This window comes from Rissa tridactyla, chromosome 2 (genome assembly GCF_028500815.1).
Source record: "Rissa tridactyla isolate bRisTri1 chromosome 2, bRisTri1.patW.cur.20221130, whole genome shotgun sequence".
Lineage (NCBI taxonomy): Eukaryota > Metazoa > Chordata > Aves > Charadriiformes > Laridae > Rissa > Rissa tridactyla.
In genome coordinates this window covers 58286503-58310570 of record NC_071467.1, presented here as the reverse complement: position 1 = coordinate 58310570, position 24068 = coordinate 58286503, and the positions used below count along the sequence as shown (strand labels likewise).

Sequence of the window (24068 nt, the reverse complement as noted above, 5' to 3'; positions counted from 1 at the left end):
TAAAAGGATGAGGAGAAAAAGGCTCCTACCCTTCACATCGCAGTGGACTGCACAGGATCAGGACGGAAGCCCGCATTGCAGCACAATGCTATCAAACCTTTGGGCCCTTCAAAGGCTACAGTATTGCCTTGCTATCGCTGGAGGAGGTGAGAGCTTGAAAAAAAATAAAATAAAAAAAAAAAAATCACACAACCTAACCAGTCTGAGAACAGTGGGCTTAAGAGTAAGCGTTCAATCAGCAAAGATGCTGACAGAGCAGATGAAAATAAAATGCTTTCAAGAACGTTTCACAATCTATTTCTGGATGAAGTTCTCAGCTTCATATGGTTTTCTGCCACTTTGAACTACACCTTAATGTAGCTACCTCTTCAAATGGTATTCAATATATGAGACACAAAGAAAAACTACAGAAGGTATCAGAAAAAAACCCCCACAACTACTTATGAACCAAAGCAGGCGTGTTGTTGCCATTCAGCCCAGGCCCAGGAAGTGTTCCCCATGGAAACAAACATATTTAAAGGACTTGCCTGCTCCGCAACATAAAGGAGAACACCACAATCTAGTATCCTGCGTAAGGAAACCATACCCAGAAGCAGAGGAACTAACAGACGTACATCACTATATACGAGACACTTCCAAGATAGTCATGCGATAGTTCTCTCCCAACAAAACCCCAAATCAGACTACAGCTACATTCATTTCCCTTGTGATATGCAGGCTTTCAGGATATATTCCTCCTCCTTTCTGACCCTCATCTTTTCCTTTTTCTGTTAGGACACTACAGATTGCAAAGGCTAAAAGGAAGCATCAAATCAAAGGAGTTTTCAGTCTAAAGGCAACTGGTACAAAATGAACTTCAGAACTGCACATTAAGAGGAAGCTGGGCAAATTCAGTGTTTGACCATCTTCAGAAAATAGAGCATAAGCCTTCCTGTGGGAAAGCTTCTCCATAGTAACTAAAACAGCAATCTGAGCATTGACTCCCTGTCAAAAAAACCCTCAACATAAAAACAGAGTACAAAAGCCTTTCAAAAGCAGAGATTTCAATGACCCAAAAAGAGGACAAGAGGAGGCTCCACTAAGCACACACAACTTCACTGTCACTAACCTATTTGACTAGTAAGTGAATGACAGACAGAAATACGTATTAAAAAAAAAAGACTAAACAGCTATTTAACATATATCAAATAACAGTATTACAGCAACTAGTAAATTGCTGATAGTGCTTCTCCAACAAGAGGCAGGATCAATACAGCTGACCCTCAGCGTTACTCTTAGGGATCAGAGCACTGTCCATCCCTTAAAACTCTGCTAAGCTTTAAAAATTGATTTGAAATTTTTCATGCAGAGTCTTTGCCTTATGTCTTAACTTTTAAAGTATTTTAATTTCAGTCAGAACAACTCCGTTGTTTCATGAAGGAGGACAAAAAAAATAGCTTGTTTGGCCTTTGTTAGAAAGACAGGCTTTTAAAAGAAAAGTTTCAGACTGATGCTTCCAAGAAAGGGTCTGGGGTAGTTCTGGATAAGGAAACACCTTCTGTGACCCTCAGGATAATTTCTGAATATGGCTAAATATCTTTGAAAAGACACAGATAGCTCATGGTCTTTAAAATGCAGCTAGCGTTTTGCAGCTGAGGTCTCAAAAGGGTCTGGTCCGACAGAGCGACCCTTCCTTCCCACACCACGAGGAGGTACCGCTGTAGAAACAGACGCTACCACAGAGAGCAAAGTAGTCAAAGGAAGAAAGGAAAAATCCCAACTATGGCTTCTTCCTGTAACCATCAGGACAAGATATCATTAGAACATATAATTTTGCAAATATACATAGTAGGAATCTGTCTCTTAAAGAAAAGGGGAAAACAGGAGTGGTGGAGTGTTTTCTAACACTGGATTCTAAATTTCTACTTAAAGAACAATTCAAAGATTTTAAGTGTGGGAAGAGCGCCACGCACCTTATGAGGGTGCAACACTTCAGTGCATCTCTATCAGAGTAATCACACTGTGCTCTGTAGTTTTTCTTAGGATTCACAGCATATGAGGAACACTATATACATGCCAGCCACCAAACCACACCGGTAATAAAAGACATAGTCGCTACCATTAAGGCTGGCGCATCATACGGAAGACTAGACAATAACAAGGAACGATAGGGAGAGAGTAAGCTTACTGTTATCTCCAAATTTCCTTTGACTCCCTCGTATGGGGAGTCGATAAGTATGAAAAATATATCGTTTTCTATAATTATTTTTTTTTTTGCTATCATTTTCCCTATCATAAAACCCACAAAGTACTATCACAGTAAATGACAAGGACAAATAGACAATGGACAAGGACACTGCCATAAAGCTGGCACTGTGCAAGTTGCATCATTTCTTTTTGTTTAGTATTTTGTACATCGTAGCAAATTCCCCTAATAACATACAGCTGAGATTCCTACATTTCCATTATGACTCCTTACTAAATCAGCACAGGTAAATACGTCCATAGGAAAAAATGTCATTTTCCTATGGCGTTAAAGAAAAATATTCAGAATTCTAAGTGAAAAAAATGAACATTTGACACTGAAAAAAGATGAGTTTAAGCCAATGTTGCATCATAATGTAAACCATACTTAAAGTACAAGGAATAAAAATTAATCTTGATTCATGAAACTCACTGAAAGATAAATTAGATGCTCATAAATTAGGTATCTCCTGAACAATCAGGCATTTTCATCCAAAATGTTGGGGGATAATATGAAGATAAATTCTTTCCATTGATTATGAAATTTAAAAAAACAAAAAAAAAAAACCCACACCAGAAACCACTGTATTTTTCCCAAGCTCATTAAATGCAGTCTTGAAACAACCATCCAGCCTTCAAAGAGTATTACTCCATAAAACTTTCCTACAATTTTTTTCTCTTACTTTCAAGTAATTTTTCAACTTATTTCATTTTAAAACTAACTGAAAACATTAGAGGAGCCAAGAAAGCAACGTGATGCAGCATAAAATCATGCAAAAACAACTAAACTGCATATAGAATTGCTGACATCCGTTTTTTGAAAAATAAGTCTTCCCCATACCAAGTACCTACAAAATAAGACCTTGATGAATTTTCCTTAAAAATCCCTGATCTTTTCCTGCTCTATAGAATTTGAAATAATTACCCTTAACTTCAATATAGTCCATTTTTGTGAGACTGGTTTCAGTCTCCGGATAGCAACCGCGCGGTAACCACTTCTCTTTTTGTTGTTTTTCCATTTCTAAATATATGCTTTGATCCCCTTTGGTCTTGCTGGTAGAGCAGTCGCCTCACACATACAGGCTCTCTTTGAAGCCTTCCAGCAGTGCCAGGAAAGAAGCAGGCTGTGGCAGCAGGCTCAGTCGTCTCCGGTTATGCAACAGATTAGATCATTATCAACATAACTGGATGCCTCCAGCAGAGAACAGAAACAGGGAACTGGAAAGCAAGTTCTTCTTTACTTTTTCAATTAAGGACAGCTGCTCGGTCAGTTTGAAACGAGGAAAAAGTTACCTGGAAGTAAGAGCTGGTCACATCAAGAGAAGACTGCTCTTTAGTGAAAAGCTCTATAATAAATATGACTGGCGTATTTATCATTCAGTTCTGCTCCTTCCTTGGCTGGGAAGTTTTCCCATTCATTTATAATGGGAAAGAAATATTTGGCACAAATGGATGCAAATAATTTAAGAAGCCCGCTTTAGCCACCTAAGAATTAAGTGGATTTCAAGAAGAGTCTGGGTTCTCACGTCCTTGGAGAGAGAGAATCCGTGCATCTCACCTATGATATATTAATATGCCCATAGTCTGTACATGCGGATATCCTACACATCGGTCACCCTTCTCTCTTCTCTAGGTGCTCCAACAACTTTTACATTATCAATTATGTAAACTGGCTTTTAAAGATGCTTCCGTTCAGATTTCATTTCAGTTAAAGACTAAAGTATTTACTAATCGCTCATGAAGTGAAGATATGGATTTTGAGTCTTTGTATACAGCGGAAAAACATATACTTTAATTTCTTAAGGAAATGCCTTGTATAGCTCCATCACTGTGCAACTGCCACATTCATTTGTGTTTTCCTTACAGATAATTGGGAAAGAAGCGTTACACTGCATGAAACAAATCCCTTGAGTCAAGTTCTGACAATGAACGTATAGTGAGAAGGAGAGATTATATAATATGGAACAGATTAAACTACTTATTGTTTGTACGCAAGACTTCAGTCATTGAGGCTAACAAATGCATGTAAATATAAATAAACTGAGGTTTTGAGAAGTCTAACTAAAAGCTTTAATACTTTCTACAAGACAATAAGAGTACTTAGATCTTGGATATAGGAATAAAATAAATACAAAACAGTTTAATATAGAAAAAGCTATATGTTTGCTCTTAATAAGAGAAACTATTCTTATAGTGCTTTAATGTGTTAATTCTAGATGATTATAAACTTGTAAACTTAGAAAGCACTAATGAAGTTGGGCTTTGCTTTTCAAGTTTCCACAAAATTAGCACTGTAAAATGTTGTGCATTTGCTTATATTACAAGACAAATGTAACATTAAAAATAATACCCAATAAAATAAGGATTATTAAGTATGGCAGAAGTTACATGACCAGTGTCATTTGTTTACAAATGTATATTATCATTAGATAGTGAGCGGCTTAAAGAAAATATAGAAATCAAAAGCCCTGACTTCTGGGGTTTATTTGCAGGAGATGTTCTCCAGACATGAGATTTTTTTTTTCCAAATATTTTATACATCTGGAAACTACTAAGGCAAAGGAATTATGAACTTAATAAAGAGCTCTTAGGACTCACCTTTTACCATCCTTGTTTGTCATTAACACTGAAGAAAAAGAAATCTGCGTTCTACTGTCTCTCTTACGCAATCATACAATACTTTATTGTAAGATGTGACTCTTTAGAATACGTAAATAAAATCAGGTGTTTAGCTGGACTGCCTTCATCTCTATCTTTATTCAACAGTCAATAATAATTAAAAACTGCACATGAAAAAAAATAACTGGCATTTCCCCGAAATCATGCCAGAAAAATCACTGATGAGTCAAGTTAGTCTGTAAGTGGGACACAAAGTATGATTCATAAGTCATTGCTTCAGGTTTAGTTCTTCAGAGATGAAAAACCTCCATCGATAACGTAAGACTCTCACTTTCATTACAAAATGTAACAAAAATTAACTACGTCTTTTCAGTTCTGAATATTTCCGTTATGTATGTTCGTAACAAGGGTTGAAAACCACGACCAGTAACCTCCAGCAGCTCCTGCAGGCAGTGAAGTCTTGCAGAGGACAGTGAGCATGTTGGACCACATTCCTAAGCTGTCTTCTACACAGCTGCGGGGCGAAAGCTCTGGTGTCCACAGAGGGGGCAGAGGGAATGGGACCTTTCTGACTGAAACCACAACGAATGACTCATTAAGGCGCAACTCAGTCACTACCAGCATCTTAGACAACACAAATTTATGAAGGCAGCTGAGATTTAGTAGAGCTGCTGAATTTGCTTCTTTTTTCAAATGTAATTTTTAGGTAAATTAGTCTACAACACCAAAAAAAGGAATCTCGGTACAATGAGATGACGGCAGCGGAACCAATGGGTGCAAGAAAGATCACCACTGCTGCTTTCAGACAACAGCTCAGATACTCAGCATCATGTCAAAAATGACCTCTGTGCCTCAGCTTTTATAGAAAATCGGGTTTTCAAGCGTGTTCCCCTTCCTCTGCCCTTCATATTTTATCATTTCTTTCTTTCCAGCCCACACTCAAAAAACAGCAGCTCTGTGAAGCAATTCCAGTTTAAGCCCAAAGGACATTTATCACAAGATTATTTTTAATATTTAAAGTATAGTAGAAAAAAATACAGAAGTCTAAACCTCTAAAGAAACAAAAAATAAAGATCCAGGGGCCTTTTTCATTAAGGAGCTAATAAAATAGTAAAAGCTTTTTTAAAAAAAACCTTCCTTCAAAACCCTGTATGACCTTGCTGTTCAGTCACATCCTTCAAGCCGATCACTGAAAGAAACGTAAAGTAATGCTCATTTTCCCGCATCTTCCATCACAGGCCAAATGACAGCCCCGACACTGGAAACAAATTGGCAAAATATTTTATTTCTCTTTAATCTTGGTTACAAAAAGTGTGAGAAATTAAAAAAAAAATTAAATAGTCATGCTGCTGTTGGACACTTCATGATTTAATCATACATCATACCCCTACTGCAGAAAACATGCAACAAGATTAAACCTCTAAAATGTAGATTTATTTAAAATGTATGCTGCTTCACCTACATTCTCAGTTAACAGGCCTTTAAAGAAAGATTATGAGACACTCCAGTAGGTGAAGACAGAACAAGTCAGCATGACCTTGAGTTCTCCCTTCGCATTTGGTGGAATTTCTTCTTTAATATTTTAAAATCATCAAAACGGTACGCACTAACATGGCCACTACTAAATACACATGCTTTGGTGAAGGGTGATGAAAATTTCTTGAATGAGTGTCTTTTGTTTTATGTCCTCATTTGCATTCCCCTCAGGAGAAATATATTACCAATGTCATTGCTATGAACAAGTGGTATATCAATAATGATCATTTATTAATAAATACTTCACTTGTTCCATGAAGTTAATCTTCATATGCACCCGTGAGGCAGGAAATTATTAGCCAGTATTTCCCATGGCGAAGATGAAGTCATGTTATAGACTGTACTAGCCATAAGTAACAAACCATAAGAAACCCTGCCTCCTAATCCTGCTTTCTGATCGCTAAATTTTGCCCATCTGATAAGGAGGAAACTATCAGGATGGATAATGCTGTCTTGTCACAACTGAAATGTAAAATTAGCATTTATTAAAAGCTGTCAGAAGCTTTAAGTAATATTGCCATTAAAATGGGACACACAACCCCACAATTTACTAAACGGTCTCCCCTTCACCTTCCAACAATGTATGGGTGATAACTATTACGTATTTACTGCTCCCTCAGATTAACACAAGTCTTTCTTTGGAATAAACATTTTTTATATGGAACTTAAAAATGTTTTCTCTGTCTAAATTTATTGACTTCACTTTACCTGGCTCCTAGTTCTCACATACTTCCCTATGTCTGAATGTGAACTGAATGCTGAAGAGGAATCATTACTACTGTTGCCAAGCAAAGCAAGATAAATACATTCAGTTAAAAAAAAAAAAAAAAGGGAAACAAAAGGGAAGAGAGATGTTTTGCTGCACAACTCAAATTTACTCCTCATTTCCCCAGCCTGCTTCTTATAAAATTAATACAGCACTGAGTACATGAAATGCTGGGCCCTCCTCTACTTCTACAATGAGAGTGCAGTGGTTGTCTCAAGAAAGGGAAACCTCTTATGGTACTCACAAATTGCAGGTGGATTACAAAGGTAAGATTCTATCCATATGCTAAAATACATCCGAATTAGCACAGTAAATGTTTCAAAGCTCACTAGGACACTGATTTAGAGATCTCCCTTTAAAACTACTAGGAATTGTATGGATAAATCCCTTAACAAGCTTTCACATCTCAACCCTTGAGTTAAAAAATTAGGCTGCAAATCTTGCAAGACTTCAAAGGCTCTGGATTCTCACTGATCCAGAAAAAACACATCTACCTTTATTGTGTAGCAACGTATTTCTGCTACCACCCATAATTCAGGAGGAAAGAACTTGAGAAATAGTTAAGTTCTAATGAATTCTTAAAAACTCGTTAGGGGCTCTGCACAGACATCCGAGTTCAGGGTTTTGTGCAGATTTCTTCGACCTCAACTGTCAAATGCTTGCTTGTGCTGAACATACTGATGACAAAATCCTCCAAGCATGCCTCAGCAGCACACTGCAGGAACATCATTAGAAATGTTCCAAAACCAACTTCGGTGTCTGAATAGTTCTTTCCGTTCCTCAAGTTCCTTAAGATTAAAGGAATGAATGGGACAAATTCTGGTAAGCACAGACAATACAACTCTTCTATATTACTGCACCCAAGAACACCCATTTGTTCATTTCTCAGCTGACTGAAGACCATTCAGCTGAGCTTCTACTAGCTGTTTTTTCTTAAAAGTAACACTCATTTCCACTGCCTCTCTCCAAAACAGTTAAAGGCAATGTGCTGCATCACTGAAAGAAAGTGCTACAAGCCTATATAGCACAGCACAGACACACAAAACCAAGGCCAGGCTGGATGGGGCGTTGAGCAGCCTGGTCTAGTGGGAGGTGTCCCTGCCCATGGCAGGGGGGTTGGAACTAGATCATCTTTAAGGTCCCTTCCAACCCAAACCATTCTGTGATTCCATGATTCTAAAACACTGCTCATTTCCACCATAAATTTCCAACTTAAAGCTGATTAGACAGAACAATCTGTCTTCACAAAGGCTGAAGACACCTATCATAGCACATTCTTCCATAAGAGTTGGGCCAATACAAATGTTACTAAAAGCAAAAGAATAGGGGCTGCAACAGCAATAGGAACAGATAGGCTATGAAAAACATACAAGCAAATGTCAGTCCAAAACATACTTGCAACAAAAGATTAATCTGATGGTCTTCCATAAGCAGAAAAGAGCAACAAGTAACTTATTCCTCAATAAAAATACTTCTTGTAAGCCTGGACACAAGATGCAACAGAAAATACAGGATGAGCCCTTCATGAAGTGCTTCAAATTACAATTTCTCAGTCTTCACCTTGTTTTGTGGGGAGTTCCACTGAGCACAACAGGAATATTCTGGTGTGCTTTGTGCAAGGGTGTTTACAATGTTCAAGACTCAGTTGCTGACCCATTATTTTACTTGTGTTCAGAAATCATTCCAAAGCCAAACACGAGAGAGCAGTGCTTAATACACCAACACATAGTTTCAAAATGAACCAAATGCATAATCAATTTTAAGCAATGAAATTTTGCGCTTAACTGAATTTCAGAGGTCGCTAAAGTTCAGCTGAAGCCCTTCAGCTGATCACCTAGATTTCTTATTGCCTCTCTAGTAGTCAGCGGCGACAGACAGGTAGCCTCAAAATCACTATCACAGAGCTCAAGAACTAAACATTTCTTACTGAAATAAGTATTTTCAGAATAAAAACAGAATCACGCATATCGTCGAGGATAGTACAAATAAGCAAAATAACACAGGAAGTCCATGCCTTTCTCTTCCAAATATAACATTTTTTCATAAAGGGATATGTTTGCTTATACGTGAGAAAAGGGAATGGAAGTGGAGATCCCTGACAGTTCTACTGGGTACCACCTGGTGGTACCCAACCCAGTGTGCACAACAAAATGGGATCCAATGAGTCTTACCTCCTACAACGGATGTTCTCGAATCTCACATTCATTCCCCAGTCACAGGAGTCAAAATCATTATTAGTTTCTAAACAAAAAATTATTTAGTGCTTATGAGCGCATACAACATTTTTAAAGGTGGTGCAAAGACTGCATATCGCTATCTATTAAGTTCTTGCTTTAAAGAACTATTTCTTAAAACTTTTCCATAATACTTCTTACTATGTAGATTTACATCTTCTGTTCTGTCAATGTCAACAGAGCAGCACCTGACTTTCTCCAAAAGCAAGCCAACCACAAAAACTACACATATAATAATTAGAAGATGCAGTGTGCCAGTGATGCTTTATTTTATCTTAATTTATGAATAATTCCTGAAATTTGAGCAACTCGCTATAAGAAAAGGAACAACCTCTAACAACAGGAATTTCAGCTACGCAAAATCTTTCTCGAGGGTCTCTGGAGAACAGGACAACCTAGCGCTTCATGAACAGACTCCAAACCACTGAAGCAAGCACAAGCTAGATGGGAAGAGTTAAATAAAGCTGCTAAAATTCAGCAGCATTGCAAGCTATTCCAGACTATGGTTACTATAACCTACACTGGGTGTCCTCTGCATAAGCACCAGTGTGACTTTGTGGACTGCTGAGACTCAGTCTGTTGCAACTGGCATAAGTTGCCACAGGCGAGTAATCACAAGAAACTGACCTTGGCAAAAGCACATTTTACACTTCACTGCTGTTCAACTGTGTTATACTAAAGAGAGAGCAAGTGAGCACAAGCTGAAGGGGGAGGGAGAGAGAACAAAGGGGGATAGACAGAAAGCATAAAAGTGATCGCAGCCATTTTCAGCTTTACCTGCGTTTAAGGTTTTAAGAGAAGTACATCACCTCCAGCGCACATCACAACTGACACATGGTTACGTCATTTTGAAACCAGTGTGGTCTGTGGTTGTTTTTTGTGGGGAGAAAGAAGGGAGATTAAGTACTAAATTAGGAGTTAATACCTCAAAAATATCTCCCAACGAGGGGCTGGAGGGAGGGGTGGGGGGAGGTATAGAAGACAATTACAACTTCACATTTACCCACCATCGGGTTACTGAATAAATGGGGATTTATAAATTGTTCTTTCCTCCTGCTTGGCTACACCTCTGGAATCCACTGCAACAAATAAATACTAAATGTACTCCTTGAGGTGTGCGACAAGATAATTTAGCCCTTGTTTTTAAAGTTTTGGCTCAACCTTAACTTCACAGGCTCTCTCAACAGCACAACAGCAATTTGCAGGAAGCAGTGTGGTAGAATTCCCACTGCTGCACGTATGAGTCTGTCCTTTCTCAACTGTCTTTGGTCTCCTTTGGTTTAGATGACTTCCCTCCTGACAAATTTTTTTCCTTAGTTTCTGCATTAGGGTTTTTTTTTGGTATTGATTACCATGCCTCCAGAGAAACAGGACCTGGCAGAGCAAGATGGCACAGGATCCCATCATTAGCACTAACCCACATCCTGCCCAGATTCCACAGCAAGTTTAACACAAGGATCTAACCTTGCGGGTATTCTGGGTTTCCAGGACATTCAGCAGTTGAAGCAAAACATGCACAAGCTTTGTAAGAGTTCCAAAATACCCAATCACTCTCCACTTGGGAAGAGCACAAAGTACACAAGTCTAGACAAAATAAGACAACGTGTGTTTTGTATCTCAGTTTCCTTACCGCTCTTAGATCAGTGACCTAAGCATCTGAGCCCTCTCAAAAAATCCCTACTACATGCACTTTCTCTTCCAAATCCTGAAGGCTGCTTCTCTCCTGTGTAGACAGTTTCTCCATTCCTCATCTGGTTTCATAATTAACTCAAAAACCCTGCTACAAAAGCCAGCCTTTGTTCCTCTCAAACATCCAAACCTTTTAATCTCTGTCTTCACAGTCTCCATTCCTCTATTCCAACTCCTCTTCCTCTGTTTCAGTCCTCCAAATGTCATTACCACCAATAGGCTGAAGAAAAGTAGCTTTTTTGGACGCAGACATATTATTACCTCGAACCATTCCCATCTGACTGAGAGCCATCATGGTTTAATGACCTCCACTGTCACTGGCCAGGGAGACACAAGACTCAGCCCTGACGGCAGATGGCTGATACACACACACTGACGTTCAGCGATTCAACAATGATACCATCAGGCTTAGCCTATAAATTATAGAAACAGCAATTCTATGAAGCATAACTTAAAATTTCATGGGACTCAAGTACTTCCCAGTCTGAACTTCAGATCTGGGTCAAAAAGGTGTCAGCTGTGGCTCTGTGGAATTTTCATCATCTCACCAGATTGTAGCTCTCTTTCTCACAAATAAGTGATGTTTGGAAGGCCCACAAGCATGCTTCATGACAGCAAGGCAGGACTCTGTCACAGGGGGCTGGATGGGCCACCAAAACATTCACTCCTTCTGTGCAGTAAGAAACTCTTGGAGGGTTTAGGCAGAGAGTAAACTGATGTCTGTCGTATTTTGCTGACCGTGCACTTGGGCCCAAAATCTAATTATTAATTTTTTTATTGACTAAGTCCTATAATAATTAGTTATAGCAGAAGAAAAAAAAAGAAATTGGAAAGAGCGCACTAGTTCTGCAGTAATTAGTGTAGGCCTTCAGGTTTGGCTACGATATGGTCACCATTTCTCACAATGGAGCACAGCAAAAGAAAGAAAAGGACGACAAGAAAACAAGTACCTGAAAGGTACTCACATCCTCGGGAAGAACGAATGTTTACTAGCCCAAAAGTAAGCATAGCTTTATATAACACAAGAGCACCCTCAGCTGAAAGCAAGAATTTGATATTTATTACTTCTTCAATGCATCTCAGGTTATTGAATTAGTCTCTCTCTTTGCAGCGCTCTGTGTCTCTCACACCGCACCATATTTGAAAAGTATGTTATCACTCAATGCTGAATGAGCCATTTGATTTTATAGTTCAGTGGCTAGGACCTCATTTTCAAGTCATTTCTTTCATTAGGCAGAATGGAAATATTAACTGGGTCTTACACATCCAGGCAAATAACTACCAACTCCGGGCACCTCACTTCTCTCCCTCTTCCTTCCTCAGGTCTTTCACCTGAGAGAATTCCTTGAAACCAATATATTTCCGCAAAAAAAAATACCAGGGCTAATGAATCAAAAACCTTCCAGTATCTAAAAATTACTAGTAAGGTTTAGCTATAGCTACGTATATGGATATATATCTACACAGACACACACAGACACATATATATATATAAATTGCTGTAAAACATGTATCAAAGATGATGATGATATGGTATGGCTGAAATGTTACTGGCATGAGATTAATTTCACCAAAGTATTCCCCTACTGGCAAAAGATTAGTTTGTTTGAATTACATTTACCTTTCTGTAACTGTTTCAGAAAGAAGTCGCCTAGTTTAAACTCATCCAATACAACACAATGATATCGTTGAAGTCCAGAGAGTCAGGAGATTCTTCCTTTTCCTTCTAGTTGTGAATATTGAGTGCGATCTACAAGAAAAGGAAAGTGGGAGAAAAAAAAGTCTGTCAGGCAATCCTTCAGTGTTCTCTGTGGGTCAGCATTTTCAAAACCCTTACAGAACGCAGCACTGACTCCAGAAAAATCAATCAATCAATCCGTACTAGGTTTCCAGAAAGAATTCAAGGCAGATTTTGTTCTTCCCTAGGTATCTCAACATGTCGCACCAAGGATTCATTTTTCCATGTCAGATATTCTGTCTCTCTCTTCACTGTCTTAAACACAAAGATACTAAAGTGAAAGGCTGGTTGTTCTTCTGCTTCTTTAAAAAAAAAAAAAACACAAACCCAACACTATAGTGTACAGTTTGCATTTTCTGATATAAATTTAAAGTTAGCATCAGGGAATTTGTAATTTTTTGTTTAAACTTGTCTAACAGAAAGGTTACAGTTTCTGTGCTGTGAAGTGCTAATACACTTCACAAAACCAAGAGCAACCCTTGAAACATAAGTAAAACCACAAAAACCATAAAATACCCTTTCTCCTTTTAGACACTTCAATTAATCAATTAGTGGATAAGGTACTCACCTTACTCAACAGCTTTGCTGAATAAATATGTTTTAGTCTAGAAACAGCAGCGAGAAGTTCAGCAAATTATTCTCTGCAGTGTTTGCTAACCCTGGGATTTCCACTTTCCCAGGGAACATCACCTTTTCTGGATAGCATGTTGAACACGTAATTTTGCAGATACTCACGCTGTATAACATCAGCTCAGTCCTTCTAGTTCTTTCAGTAATAGCAAGTAAACTCAGAAAAGCTTTGCCTCGGATTTCACAGGCATGTGTGTGCCTGCCTCTCAGTACCCAGGCCGCCGTGCCAATATGTAGGATTAAACTTTTTCCAAGGTTGAATAAGCCACCATCTGTCTATCTTGTGTGGCGCTGTGCGCCATCCGGGAGACTTGTCCCTTAGAGCATGTTTCTACCATATGTCACTCCTGAGTGATCAGTTATGCCAAGACATTTGGGAAAAAATGACTAAGTCGAGCTGGAAAACCCTTTCCGAATTCCAGAGGAGGTTTGCCAAGCCTGTATTTGCAAATAACTTTGCACCCACCGATTTTTTCATGTATTGTATGTAACGATAAATAACCTTTACCCAAACAGAAAAAAAACAATTATCTGGATGATGTACGTGCACGCCATTGTCCAGAACTCACGTCCTTTTTTAATAAACCAAGAGACTCAGGTATGGCACATCTTCAGGAAAAACATAAGGAACTTTTACAGAAGAATTGCAACTTTTACAATAAATAAGTGAAGAAGAAAGGAAATAAACAATACATTTCAAGAGAGACTCTACTTGGTATTTTAAAGCCACAACAAATTAACGACTTATTTCTAAGTACTCAACTAAAAATACCTACAGCAACTGAACGCAAGGCTTCTTCCTAATAATAATGGTATCTGAAGTGCTCACCTGCATGTAAAGCCATCGCCTAAACTAATTGTTAAACCGCTGATACATCATAGTTCATGCAATTAGAATTTGCCTAATAAAGAATATGACTCTATCCTATTTTAGATTTAAAGAACCGTTTTATGTTCCAATTCCTCAATTATTAAATTAAAACTCAAGCCAGCGTTGTTCTTATGGCCAGCTCAAGGCTGCTCATTTACATAACTGACTTTCAAGGGCACTTGGTTACACAGCAATTAGCACCAGCAAAGACTCTACCAGATCTGCTACTAAATGTTAAGGAAGACGTTCTTGAGAACAGTAAAAGAAGAGAGAAATCAGTAAGTCATGATTACAGCCTCCCAGAGTAAGTTAACATGGAAAGAAAATCTATTCCTAAGGGCAACAGCAGAAGTGTTAAAAATCAGAAGACAAATTAAAGGAATTATTATTTAGTGAAAAAAGTGAGATGAAGAGCAGCACTCAGGTGCAAGAGAGAACGTTCACAGAAGTCTGAGGGTCCTTCGCCTGTGTTCTGCCTTCAGAGTTTGGACAATCATTGAAAAAAGGGGGAAGATGTGAAACAAGAATTAACTAGGACCTGTTGGGATTTGTAGAGCAAAGGGCAACAAAAAGCAGAAAAAGTTCATGTTAGATGAAGAAAAGAAGTACTGAAAAGAGATTATTATTAAAGGAAAATTAGATAAATTAGCACCTCAGAGTGGACTAAATTATTTTTATTTTTTTAATGTATCTACTTTAAACGGTCTCCTTATGCACAGAGAGCGGTGCTTGCAAACATGAGGATATTTCCATCAGATGACAGGCGAGTAACAAGTTAATCTATGCAGTAATGAAACCCTCTTACTGCAGCATGGACTTGTGAAATGAAAAGAAGAGAGGAAAACAAATGCAGAACAGCTATGCAAAATTAGACCTACATAACACACCCAACAATTTTCCAGCCAGTCTATTTTTTGAAAGGCTCAGCTCCTTCCTGGCCAGCTCCGACAGCCTGAGACATTCCCGCTACTCAGCCAAGAGCGACTGGAGATGCTGGTTCTACACCACCAACTCTCTGCTGACCCTTCTTATCCCAATGGGAAACCTTTAGACTAATGTGTGCCTGCTCTGACTGATGTTCCAATTGCTTCTTCCATCCATTTACAGGTCCGAGTAATCTTCCTTTTAAGATGAAACATGATTTGGGTATATCACTGACTGACTCAAAGGACTGCAAATGGGGACAAGAGGAGGGGAGAGAAATTTATCGAAATTGCCAATTAAGAAATTTTCTTATTCTGGATGAGCATTTGCACTATGAAGCTGGTAAACAGCTTCCTCACATAAGCTTCCTCACGTAGTTTCCGCACTATCATCTCTCGCCAGAACCACAGCAGAAACAACAGTTTCTCCTGCAACAGTCATCATGAAGATCCTCACGTATCTGTAAGGAAAAACTACGAAGCAAAGAATATAAAAGGAGAAAACACTAGAACATGGAGAAATATGAAATTTTTTTCTTTCCCTTTATGTTCAGCTGAGAAGGCTCATGATCTGCCACCTGTTTGTCCTACACTAATGTAGACATACAAGCAGGAATCCTATCAAAGTTTAAATAATGTTTTCTAGTTTGGTTTAATCACAGCGAGTCCCTTGGAAATGCTTGGCACTCACAGGCAGTGTTAATTTGTGTTCCACTTCAAACACGTACTAAGGCTCAACACTCGCTGTTGTTCTCACAAACTTTTTAGGGAACTCTCCTGTGCTCCTGGAATTCGTAAGCCTGGGATTCTAACAAACACATGCAAAACCATTCCTCTAGAAATAAATTCACTCTGTGGCACAACTAAATATTTCTGTTACATAAATGCAAAACTTAAATGAAACATCTGCTGATAAATATAAGACTAGGACATACAAAAGGCAGCAACAGTGAAATTCATTTCCAGAGGAAACCTCATTTCGAGGGGATGACTGCAGAGACAGTGTTTACAGACAACAAAGGCTCTCCGAGCACAAGGCCAAACTCAAAAGAGTTGTTGTGTTCTCTGAGCCACCCATCTGTGGGGTATTTCATATTTTCCCACATTCGTTCACCAAAGTTCATTCCCCAGCAGAGTCTCTGGACCCTAATTGGCAAGAGTTTCTTTCACTGACCGAGACGTAAGGGAGAAAAATACAGGTTGGTGGGAAGCTATCAAATGTCACTAAAAACTGCAGAAGGAGAGGATCCTGTAATAAAACCTCCATTCTGCAAGCGCTATATGGTACTACAACATAAAAAGAGTTCACTGCTCATGATGTTAATGCAATATTAAAACAAAGTGCAGTCCCTGTTCTCATCAATAATCAGTATTCATAAACTAACTCAAAGAAAATCTCTACACGTGATGTAAAAGTAGCTTGGAGTTTATTGAGTTACCTTTGTTAGGGCTGCATAAAAAGGGACAGGGGAGGCGGGGGGGAGGGAAGGTTTGCTTTTTTCAAGCAGAGATAAAGCAGTTTTCCTTACCTATCTTTCCTCTTCTTCATTTCCCCCCTCCTCCACATAAAACCCAAGAAAATCTGCCGTTGCTTTAGGTCAAAGGAAAAACAGGCCCAGCTGCCGTAAGCCAAACAACGTACAGGTTTGCTATCTCCCCTGCTGTTTTGGCTCGAGCTCTTCAGACTGGAAAATTCAGAAGCACGATCTCCCAAGCTCTATAAATGCCAGAACCATCTAAGAGGAAAATAGGACAAGGCCACCCCCAGGCAAGTTTGTACTAAAATCTGCTGTCTACAAGGCAAAAAAATACAGTAAACATCGCATAGGGACAGACTGCTCCTTGGAAAATATTCCACAAGAACAATATAGCTTCCAAAGAGGCTACGCTAAAGGGAATTCTGGAGGGGAAAAAAAAAAAAAAAAGCAATGTTTTAAGATCCTTATGAGGAGTTAGCAAGCTAATGGCACACTCAACGACAAATTGTGTGACAGGCAATATGTTTTTGACATTAATCCAAAGAAGAAATGTAAAAGCGACATTGAATGTTCTCTACAAAGCAGTAACAAATTCAGTATCCTAGAATAGTTCTGCAGTTCACTAAGCAAATTTCGCTTTTGTCTTGACAACTGATTTCACGGAATAAAACAAGTAATAACAAGCAATTAAACCATCAATATCATCATCTTGTCTTTTCAGGAAAGACAATTTAAGTTAAATTTTTGCAATCCTTGAGAGATGAACTTTGCAACTGATTACTGTATGTTTTAACATGCTCTATACTGACTCAACCTGGAAAAACAAGCCAAAAACAGAAGTTGAAACATCCTTTTTCCTGTGTAGCTCCAATTTGCAGTAGCAAGAAGCTAAACAACATGCTCTCCACCAGATGGCTGAAATAAAAAGAACACTCCTTCTGATTAATTAGGAAACAAATGAATCTGCTGTTAGCACAACAAGTTACCATCAGGAAACCTGGGCTCCCATCAAACTTTGGTACTCGTGCTTTCTCTGCAACTGCGTTCAGGACCATCTCGAGATTTGTCTCTCATTTCAGAAACAGAACATCGCACACAAGTACCACACCAGATACTGCGTAACTGGTAATTTCACAGACAAATAATGCTGCCAGAGAGAGAGACATTTCCTAAAAGAGGGAGGATAGAAATGAAAGTCTTCTGGTGCTGGGAGGAATCACCCCAGGCAGCGTCACTAGGTAAAATAACACATCCCTTTGTCAGGGTTCGGCAAGCAATGCAGGTTCATGCATGCACACTCGAGCTCTCCAGCTGGTCCGGGAAACGGAAATCCCCAGACAAGATACAGCACAAGGAGCAAGGATGTGACAGCCTGGGACACAGAGGCCAGCCCATGGTTCCCCGATAAGGCTGCCAAGGATGACTGCTAACATCTCGAGTGAAGGTTCATTATATAGTGCAGGCACTGGGGATGGAGGGGGGAAAGGCATAGAACACATAGAACATGGACAAAACACAGACAAGTGCATGCACCTAGAACGTGAATATAACATACAATGCTACTGAGGTGAGAGACCTCGGGAACAAGGGAACTGAGCTCACCCAACCCGGGGAGGTGTGAGGAGTTGCAGTTAAAAGCTTTCCATGCTGTCATTTATTCCTCTGCTTTCAATGGAAGGCCTGCTGTTACAGCAACATACAGCGTGAGCCCCAAAACCAGGAAAGGCATATCCAAGAAAACCATGCCCTGCTGCTAAGATGAGGATACTGAGGCAGAGAGCTCCTAGCTTGCTTTGCACAAACAACTGCTTTTTTGCACCAAACCTGGAACCCGCTATTTCAGTAACAGCGATTAAAGAAGAACCGCTTCAGAAGCAGCTGGCAATGCACTGGGAAGGAACCTGCCATGGTTGAGGGCTAAAGCACAATTTCTCCTTAATGACAACACACATGCCTAAAGAGGCATGATGCCTTAGGGAGAATCCAGGGCTGCCAACAAACCCACACCACTATAACTTAAGAGTATTCCTCCTACGTGTGCAACTTAAGTTCTCAAACATGCAGAGACATTCTCTAGGGACAAAGGGAAAGACGGAGACATTTACTAGAAACTGAATCCAAGACTGCTTTTTAAAATCCGACTAAAGGTACTACAACCTCTTAAGTAACTGAGGAAGCTGGGAGACTAAATAAAAAAAAAAAAAAAAAAAAAGGCTTCCTCGCACATTAAAAAAGGATTCCAATAAGTTTATACATACAGGAATTTAGCCACTTAATTCAGCTAAATGAGTTTATCTCACATGGCCTTGCAGGCTTCTGATTGTTATCTACTGCAGAAAATACAAGGCTACACAAAAGTGAAAAAACCCATAGAAAACACTAATGTTTCAAAATGCACCTATCCATTACATCATACATACCATCACATGGAAAAAAAGATTTTTTAGATTTTTTTTTTTTTTTAAACATGTAGCATCAGAAAATGGGCCTATGTAAACTTTCAGCAAACACAATATCCTTTGGCACGGTGTTTTAAGAAGACCCACCTCTCCTGTTTGCTTCTACTCTTACTTTACTTGATACCTCCTAGGACTCACATCGGGAGAGACAGCAAACAACTGAACCTATGCACCCTCTCCCCATCACTCGCAATGTTGCAGACCTCAAGAATATCCTCCAATGTCTCTTCTTTCCAGGATAAAGAGTCCTGATTTTCTTTGCACATAAGCCCTTCCACATCTCTTATGACTGCTGCTTTCTCCGAATTTTTCCCATCCTGTTGTATTGTTTCTGAGCTGAAAGGACCTGAACTGCACATGCTATACAAGATGCTAGTGAGGTGTGAGCTTACTGGCAACAAGTATGTCATCTGTTTAATTCTCTATTCCTTTATCAATATTCCCTAGCATTTGATTTGCTTATCTGATCAATGTAGAGTAGTGAGCTCCTGTTTTACATTGCTGCTTATCATAACATGGTAACTGACTCATTCATGGTAACCGACAGCTCAAAGCTCAACATTTTTTTAGTGGATTCACAGTTATTTTTCCCCATGTACCTCACTTTCCATTTATCTGTACTGAATTTTACCTGCCCTTTTACTACTCAGTCACACAGCTGTGTTAGGCACTTTTCTCATTCTTCATGGTTCACTTCAACCTTACTACCATGAACAAGTTAGTATCATCAGCAAACTTTCTCACCTCATCGACGAGCCCCTTCTCCAGTGTGTTTTTTGTGTGTTGACTACACCAACCAGTCCAACTACACTGGAGATTGCCAAAACGGACCACTTATTCCTACCTTATTCTTCCCATCTTTTACCCACATATTAGTCCATGATGTGACCCTGCTTCTTCGTGCACAGCTGCTCAGCTTCCTCCTGGCAAAAGAACATTGTCCAAGACCTCTGAATGCCACCCAGACCTCTTTTATTCATTTGCACATTCACCCCCCCAAAGGGCTTCAGTAAATTTGAAAGTTTTTTCGAAAAAGGACAGTTGACTCTTCCCGCAGAGTTTGTATCCATTCATGTAAGTAATACATTTGTAAATATTACATTATGAGGTAGATATTATCCTTGCAATAGATGAATTCTGCATCTTTGCAGACAAGATGTTAGGGAACAAAGGAATGTAATTTTCTGCCTTTCTTAAAAAAAAAAAAAGACCCATGAACATTTGCTTATTTTGAAGCCAAACAGCCAGAGAATTGAAGGTACCACCAACCTCTCCCTTTATATATGGCTCCACATATGACTAAGAAGTGGCACAGACACAATAACAACAATTTCTACTCTTGTAACTCTTTAGTGAAGACAAGACTTTACTCATTTTTCTAACCATTTTTAATCTGACGAACAAAAAGTAAACAAATGTTCTAAAAAATTAAAATATTTTCCTGCTGTTTGCCAGATGGGTGGGACTGCCAGCAACTACATAGCACCAGAAAAATTTCTGAGTCAGCAAGTTACAGTTTCTCCCAAGTTTTCTCCTTGATCTTAGGCAAATTTCTACTACTCTTTACCAGATTAATAGACTCATTTCCATCCCCTATTGGCTCATTTTTCCTGATCATTAAGTTAATGGCGCAGGGAATTGTGTCCTTCCAGCCTCCCATCCTAGCTGTTTCCTGCTAGCACACCACGGAGGGCACGGGTACACCCACCTGAATTCTGAAGAGATCTGACAATGATTTGTAGGAGTTTGAGATGGGAAACTTGATTCCACTTACTCCCATGTGTTCCTGCATTAACAGTAGCCACAGCTCAACCCTTACATTTATGCCTGAAACGTGCAATGACTCTTCTCATAAAAGTTCTCTCCTAACATTTATTCTAGCAGTAGCTGTAACACCCTCAGCTTCTTTGATACCACCACTTCCAGACTCTTCGTGTCTGGCTCATTCGTGTGAACGGTGGCCAGAAGCTCTGAAGAGCGCAGGACAAAAGATGAGTACCAGCACCCTCAATTTACATTACATCTCCCACCAAATAACTAGTTTATCAACAAGCTAAAAAGACCGAGAAAGCAACACAAAGAAAAATTTCAACAAAGTTTGGCTTCATCATTAAAATCTCTCTTCATTCAAGCTTTCTTGTTGGTTTCATTATACGGAGAGGCAGAGAGCTCTGTAAACAGATTTGCTTAGTTTCCATGTCTGATGCCAAATTTCCATCCTGCGGAACCAATTTTAAATAGAAAAAAGTGTCTCTTCCCATCCTCTGTTCCTCTGTGTCATTAAGGATACAGAGTAAAAACTGAATGGAAATGAACTAATGACAGTGGTGTTCAAATCCCAATTTTAACTTTTTTTTTTAATTGCCAAAAAAAAAAAAATCCAGATCACTTTGATCCACAACTCCTCCTTTCTTGCAGCTACAGAAAGTTTTTTGACTGCAGGCTGCCAACAATGACCTTGTTATAAACTGGAGTTCACCGTTATTTTTATGGAACCTTGTCTCAGTAACTTTTAGTTCAAGCAGTTCTCATGAAAATATTTCCAAACCACCAACTTGGCTAAATATTTCCAGTAAAGCAAAATAATCCTCAGTTCCTAAATACAACTCTACTTCTTTTTTTAACTTCACTCTATCCTTCAGAAACCTATTACAGCCTTAAAAATGGGAGAAAGGAGACAAGAAAAAATATATTTGAGAACTTCAAGCAGCCTATAGTACCTCCGGGTTATAGCAGATGCAGAAATGGAAATGCAGATGAGATATGGGAAATAATCTCCCACATACACACAAGTATTAATAGCAATGGCAAATAAAACCAAAACACTGTAATTTGAAATAGAGTAGTAATTGCCTAGCAGAAGGCTCTCAAATAGATCCAGCCATTGTTAGCCCATGCTTACAGCCAGAGTTTCCACACTAACAAAAAGGACCCTAGAAATGGGAAAGAAAATCTGATGGACTTAGTATTATCATTTTGTTTAGCTTTTTCAGAGAGGAAGCGCAAAGAAATCATTTATTATAACCCTTTTCGTATCTGTCAGATGTTGCATGTTTTATGTAACTATCACACATTTGGTAAACTCTTCCTACCTACCCATATGCTAGGGAAAAAGCTCAAACTGTGGAAGAGAAACCTTCCTCCACAAAGTAAATTTCCTCTTTGAGAGGAACTGTGAGTTGCACCTAGGGCTCCAAGATCTCCGCTCTCTCCTCTCATCGCTAGGACTGATACTTTCCCATAATAACCCAGAACTCGCACATCTCCCTCCCTGGGGAGCAGAGCTATCCGTCCTGTGCTTTACACACGCCAGAAGAGCAGTTGCACTGGATCATTTTGCACACCGGACCACAGCACAGATGCCGTACGACCAAAGCAGCCCTCACCCACGCACCCAACATGACTTTTTCAGAACGCAAGTGCCAGATGTGTTTGCAGGACTAGCCGGTATAGTACAGAGTCACAGAATTGTAGGGGTTGGAAGGGTCCTTTGGAGATCACCTAGTCCAACCCCCCTGCCAATTACCATCACTAGTGATCGGGTCTATTACCTGAAGCAGAATAAAAGGTCGCCCACACCCAGGACCCCCCCACCAACTCAGGGGCAGTCAGCTGGGCATCAGAGCTGCTCCCAATGGCCAGCCCACACAGGACGCTTTTCTGCTTGTGAAAACTCTTCATCTTTCACTGCAAGCAGATGAAGCCCCCACCTCTGATCTTGAATCCAAACCTCATTCATCATATGTAAGAAACCAAAATACGCAAGCTCCATAGGTAGCCCTGAAACTGGTGTTTTCCAGCTTTTTAGTGCAGTACATTGGGAAAATGGCAGCAGCCGTGACGAGTGGGAGCTGCCACCATAACACCCCAGCAGAGGAATGACAGGAGTGTATGGAGAGCACGTAGGAAGCTATGGAGAAACAGAAGAGGGCATGCGACAAAGCACTAAAAAAGAAACCGTCCTCAAACAATGGGGCTAAAAAAGAAATGGCGGTGAGGAAGCACATGCTGAGAAGAGTTCAGGAAGAGTCCAGGCATAGAAGAATGCAAGAAGCTGTTCCAGGCAAGCAAAAAGGACCCTCCTCCTTGGCTCACCATTAAGACAAATTGACTGAGGATTTTAGAAACACATTTACAGAGCAAACTGGTAGTGCATTTCATGCACCAGAGGTTTCACCTGCGATGTATCTACACAATTTAAAAAAAATGTTTTCAAATAGAATCATTTACTAGTTAAATACTTCACATAAATGTCATAAACTGTTACATTTCTTTGCAAATAGGAGCCACAAGCAATTCTCACAACACACCCTCACCATCAGACCTCACACTCTTCAGCAGGTTCAACTGTGAACTACCATTTCCTTTCAATATCATGAGTTGGGGCATCCTGGTAGAGCCTGTGTGGGACTCGCAAACTGCAGACGGACCAATTACTTTATCTCCAAGGACTGACAAGTCTACATTTGTTGCTGACTTTATTTGAAAAGCTACTTCACTAGCCTTTGCAGCCCCACAAGTTGCAGAAAAAAAATTCTGTAAAACAAATACATACGCACACTTTAAAACCAAGATACACTTGAGTTAACAAGAACTCAGAGAGTCTGTGATTACAGCAACCATGGCAGGGTTTCTGAAAGGGAAGATCAAGAGTCACTGTTCTGAAAGGAAAAGTGAGTTGTCAAGTGACTGACAGGGAGGTTGGAACAGGATGTTTCAGTGTATCTATAGAACACAGTGCTAAACCCATCCATGAAATAAGAGAAGAAAAGGGATTTAAGGGATTAAAAAATATAGCACTTGTTGTTTCTTAATCTAGAAGATGAATCCTACAAGGAAGTATGATGGAATAAGGGTGGGATAGACAGATGGACAAGAGTAGGCTGCGTTAGAGACCTGCAA

General features: G+C 39.5%; 1 protein-coding gene across 2 annotated transcripts in view; it reads right to left on the bottom strand.

Moving 5' to 3' along the window:
• Positions 1–24068, bottom strand: part of LDLRAD4 (low density lipoprotein receptor class A domain containing 4) — a 298353-nt gene that overhangs the window by 243070 nt on the left and 31215 nt on the right. For both annotated transcript variants that reach the window (XM_054190618.1, XM_054190617.1), the window contains exon 2: positions 12689–12817. The gene's annotated coding sequence lies outside the window, so the exon portion shown is untranslated. The remainder of the gene's footprint in view (positions 1–12688; positions 12818–24068) is intronic.